Raw genomic sequence first — 5,497 nt, 5'->3', positions numbered from 1 at the left:
ATGGGGCAACTTCATATTTCTCCAAAGATAGGACGAATGGACCAGCTGTTGCACTTGAGGCTTGATCAGTGGTGTTCTCTTTACACCTGGTGTTACTTTATGAACCTCAGTGCTGCCCCTGCTCCTCCAGAGCCTTGGTTCTGTCTCTCAACCCCATCCTCTACACAAAGGGGCAAGTGATGGCTTGGAGGAGAAGAGTGGGTGGCACAGAGATGAAATCTCAGCTGTGTCTGGGGCTCAGTGGGTTTCCGTCGTCTTGGCTGAGGCTGGGATTCGGATAGACACCAAATGTGGGTGGGAAACCACAAAAGCCCCCCTCCTCCACCCTACAGGGAAGGGAAACAGCTGAGATTCAGTAGTGGTATAGATTACCAGAGACAACAAAGTTAAAGAAACTCACCCCAAATCAGCTGTACTCCAGACGGATGACCCACACGCACCCGCAAGGGCTCCCCCTTATCTCTGCCCTAACTAACCCTGGCCATTTCTAAACCGCTAGGCCTGGTGGCCAAGCCCCAGCTGGGCTGGTGGCACAGCTTTGTTATCACTCTGAGCATCCCCTGGGGGATGGCCCGTGGCCCACTCCTCGGACATGGTTCCTCTTAGCAGAACTGCAACCAACAGGCTTGGAAACAGAGGTCAGCTTTCTTTTACAGGTCATTAGAGGCCTGGGTGAGGTCTGGATCTGCTCAGCTAACACATCAATTTGCAAGCTGTCTTTGACAGTAGAGCAGAACGGGTTTCTAACCGCTCGCTTTCCAGTCTCAGCCCTGTCATGGCCTCTCACCAGCTGCCCTATGGCCAATAGGCTCTCTCTGTTTTACGCACCCATTCTCCCCAGGCATCGCAGTACATAGCCTTCCGTTATGGTCTGCAGTTCTGCTCACACCCAGCAGCGAGATCACATGCATTTGGAAAGTCACCATCCACCTAGAGAAGCTCACAGATGCCAGCAGGACCCGGGCTGGCAGCGAGACCTTGCTGATGCTCTGGCTGAAGAGGAGGAGACAAAGGCCAACATCTGTTGAGCGGCTTTCTGAACATCAGCTTCATTCTTCTCTTCTTTCAGTTGTAGCTGCGTCAGATCATTTACGGCAGGTGACAAGCACAAGGAGACAGAAACACACAGGCAGAGAGGGAGGAAAAGAGGTAAGGAAACTTTCTTTCTTTCTTTTTTTCTCTGAAAAGAGAGGTTGATCTGTTTTCGTTTTTTTTTATGTTGTAACAAACTTTACTATTTCACACGAGTTGCTGTTTCGGCCAGGACGAGGAATGGATAGGCTTTGCCCCACGTTCAGTTCTGATGTAAAACCTTCTTGAACTTTTGACATGTTAATGCTTCTGTCTGTGCAGTTCTCCAGGGCCTTTTATTATTAACTAAGAAGTGTTATTCTGCCTGGATTTTTCCATGAAAGGGGGGGATAAAAAAAAAAAAAAAAAAAAAAGAGCCACGAAAAGATCAACCTGCCTTGTAGATTGGGGATCTCACAGATCTCTTACACACATGTATAGGGACAGTTCTGGGAAATGCCCTATAGAAGGGCTTGTCACTGATGACCACATATCCCCAAGGGCTGGAAATGCACCGGGGAGCAGCCCTCCACCACCAGCTGCCACTTGCTATCATCTTCTCCATATGCCCTCCAGGAAGGTGAACTGTATTCTAAAAAAAAATATAAAAAAATAAAAATAAAAAAATAAAAGGATGCCAATATCTAGCTTACTAGGGAAGCCTGTTTAAATGTGTACGTACCGAGACGATGGAGGTCTGTTCTGATAATCTCATCTGCCTGGCTCACTGCGTAACACAGGCTGCAGATGCAGCCTAATCCACTAGCTCAGGGCTGGGTGAGCAGTATCTCATGCAGAAAAAGGAGTCCTTTCAATTTAAGGACACCAGAAAAGCTTTACCCCCTCATGGGCTGCTGCACTGTTAAAAAGTGGAGTTTCATTTCTGGGTAAATTTTTCATCTTTCAGATGGTGAATTCTGCTCAAGCTTTGTCAGCCACCCCGAAATATTCCGCTGCATGGTACATTATATTTGAGCTCAGGTTATTGCTTAATGTTCTCCACAATAAAATACGCTGTCCTCTTACGTCCCTTGTGCACGTTATCCTCAATTCAGTTCATAAACTTTTTCTTCATCCTCCCCAGCGTTTCACAAACATGGCTGCCCAAACTGCCTGCGATGCAGCAGCACTTTTCTCATCTAAACTGAGCAAAATCACCATCCTGTTCCTGCTCACTGTTCTTAGACATGCCCTTTCTGCCACAGCCTCACTCAAGGACTGTGTATTCATGGGGGAACAACGTCTCCTCGTCACCCCATTTATAAGGGGCATGTTTTTGCTCTGAAGGGGCTGGTATACGCAGCCTTGCTGCGCTGAAGTTATCAACTTGTATATAGACCCTTCTCCAGCCCGGGCTGCACATCGAGTAGACTGCCTGTAAGATCTCCATGTTCCTATTTTGGTAGCTGCATCAGTGATACCTGGACCACATGCTGTGTGCGCACGTGGCATGGAAGGCAACGGAGGGCCTGTCTTTGGAGGACATCTTTGTGCTGTTTGCTAGTCACAGCCTCCTTGAAAGTCACCCTTCAGCTTTAGTTGTGAACTTCTGAATGAAAAACCGCGTGCAAAGCCAAAAGGAGGAGGGCTAGAAGGAAAGAAACAGGGCTAGGCAGAAGGGAAAAGCTCAGAAATTGCACGCTGAAATGTCTGTGATGCAGGGAGAGGTCTTGTTTTCCTCTCTGCTGGGCTGAAGAGATGGAGCCATTTCTGGTGATCTCCATGTGGGTCCAGACACACAGCCAGATCATGAGGATCCAATGAAACTTGGATGGTTCCCACGTGGTGGCCTCGGCACCCTGTCCCATCCTGGTGGTGGGACCTCTCCTTTGGGGGGTGTAGGGGGGAGGCAGCTGGCACTGCTTGATCAAATCCTCCTGGGAGCAGCTATGAAGGGTCACTGCTTGTCTTACATGGCAGAGCACTTGAGCAGAAATCAAGGCAGGGTCACAGCTGGCCTCATCTGTGCTGTGTGACAGCTGGGCTGGTTCATGCTCCAGGGCTTAGTGGGACCACGGATCCCTTGAAATGACCTCCAATTCTGTCATCTCTTTGCTTTCACTGGCTATTTTTGTTGCATTCGGTCTCTTACCCTGTCTAGTGCTCGCACATGCCTTAATGTTAATGAGCATTTTCAAGGGAACCACTGATTAGCAAAAGAGCCAGATCAGCTTTGCTTTAGATGTTTAAACGGAGAAGAAGCGACACGATCCCTACTGAGCAGCTGCACCCCACAGCCCCAAATTCACACCAAACTGAGGCACAGTCGTGAGAGGCAGCTGCATCCCTCAGCCCTTGCCTGGCAGCAGCCACAGGGGAAACGGGTTGCAGCAGCCGGGGCTGAGGTGTGGGAGCCTGGGTGCAGGCCCCTGCCCTGCTGTGGAGCTGCTGCTGCCGCTGCTGCAAGATCAAAAGCACAGCCACAAGCAAGGGCGAGGGGAGAAAACAAGGAAACCACAAGGCATGAAAGCAGCTCACAAACGTACCGAGGAGGAGATGGCCTACTCTGCAGGAGGAGTGGTTTCTGTTTTTTTTTTTTTTTTCTTTTTCTTTTTTTTTTTTCTTTAATTTCGGTTTCCTACAGTGTCATGCTGGTGTCAGCCTGGGGGACAGCTCTCTGCAGCCACCACCCCATGAGGCTCTCTCAGCAGATGTTCTTCAGGCCGGGCTTGGTCCTGCAGGCATCGCTCCCTCACTGAATCCACTTGCTGCCACGGCTCTCTTTTTCCCCATCCCCTGGGGAGGCAGGGATCATTAAAAGAAGTCAAGAAGGAAATTAAAGCAGTTTAGTAAGAGGGGGAAGTTAAAATGAAATGGAAATCAATGTTCACTTGGGAGGGAGCCCTGCTCCTCCCTTGCTAGACGTGCTAATAAATCAGGTGTGCCCAGGCTGTTTCTGGCACAGAGTCTGAGTAGCATGAGATGGTTTGAGCTATTAAACTCACTTAACCTACAGAATGAACTGGCTACGTGCCAGCTGCCTAATGGGAGTGGTCGCTGGCCCAACTCAACACTGAAATGGATCCTGGGATTCACTTGGGAAGGGTAGAGATGTCCTGGGCCAAAAACGCATCAGGAAATGTTCTAGCGATTTAACAGGGCTGGTGGGTATGTTCCAGTGCCTGGAGACGTTCCCTGACACCACTTAATTTATGACTACCACCACAAGATACAGCTGGGCTGCCTGTAAGGAGGCTGCAGGTCTGCTACGGGCATCAGCTAACGAGACCCGCTTGCTAAGTCGGCATAGCGGGCTTACTCACTGAGGTCTGTGAACTCCTGAATACCATTGCCCACACTCAGACACGGAGGGATACAGGAGGAGGCAGAAAGGCCGGAAAAAAATGACAAGTGGCGTGAATGAGAAGCAGAAGTAAGCAGGGCGAGAGAAAGCGTATGAAAGAAACGCTAGCTGGAGGCAACCCATTTTCCCCACTGACTCATAACACGTAGGTGGTCATCACCGTGTTGCAGAGACCTGCCACAGACATATGAAGATTAGTGTGAATGGAAAAGGAATGGAGATATATATAAATATATACATATATACGTGAAATCATGGGAAGAAACAGCAGAATGATGTATGAAAGGTGCCTCAACCTGCACCTACCAAACTGTGCGATTCAGGAGTTCACTAGTACTATGGCACATGCTTTAGTTGTGGGGTTTTGTTCAACAGCCAGAGAGAAAGAAGGTGAAGAACAGACTGAAGCCATAAGATGACAGGAAAATGGAGATTCCCATACAACATAGTATTATGATAATTTATGATACAACATAAAATGGTGGCACCTGACTCGGCAACTTTGCTAATTCTTACCTGATCACTTCCAGGTTTTATATAAAATTTAATAACTTGAAATATTTGAAACCCAGCACTGATGCTGTTAATTTGTAGATATCACAGCAGGGTGGGTGCTTGCTTTTCCTACTGGTCTCACTGGGACAGGTGATGTGACTATTCGCAGCAAGGACTAGGTTTCCTCTATGGTCTCAGGATGATGTAGCTCATGCAAATATATCCCTGGGGATAGCTTTTTAAAATTTTCTTTTATTTTACTTTGTACGAGGCAAGCTGCAAATTTTCTCTGACTGTGCCTTTGCCCTCTATTTCTCTTCTGATGCTGCACATGGCTGCTGTCTTGCTCTTGTACCTGTATTTTTCATGTGTGTTCATCTGTCTAGCTGTCGGATTGTCAGACACCTGACCTCCATGTAAACGTAACACTGATGTTTTCATCTTCTCTTTGATAGTTTACTGTGTTCTGGTCATTCAAATTAATTTCAATATTAAATTAACCTCTACTGAAATATATTCTACTTAATATTGCACATAGTACACATAAATGTAGTATTAAAATATTACCGTTTTCTTTCTTTTTCTTTCTTTCTTTCTTTCTTTCTTTCTTTCTTTCTTTCTTTCTTT

General features: G+C 47.4%; 1 protein-coding gene across 1 annotated transcript in view; it reads left to right on the top strand.

Annotated features, from left to right (window-relative positions):
• Window positions 1-950: 950 nt before the first annotated feature.
• The window catches only part of CD4 (CD4 molecule), an 11,370-nt gene continuing 6,823 nt past the window's right edge, over window positions 951-5,497 (top strand). Inside the window, exon 1 of the mRNA XM_035313929.1 lies at window positions 951-1,149. The gene's annotated coding sequence lies outside the window, so the exon portion shown is untranslated. The remainder of the gene's footprint in view (window positions 1,150-5,497) is intronic.

The sequence above is a fragment of the Oxyura jamaicensis genome, chromosome 1, assembly GCF_011077185.1.
Source record: "Oxyura jamaicensis isolate SHBP4307 breed ruddy duck chromosome 1, BPBGC_Ojam_1.0, whole genome shotgun sequence".
Taxonomy (NCBI): domain Eukaryota; kingdom Metazoa; phylum Chordata; class Aves; order Anseriformes; family Anatidae; genus Oxyura; species Oxyura jamaicensis.
This window is presented reverse-complemented; position numbering and strand designations above follow the sequence as displayed.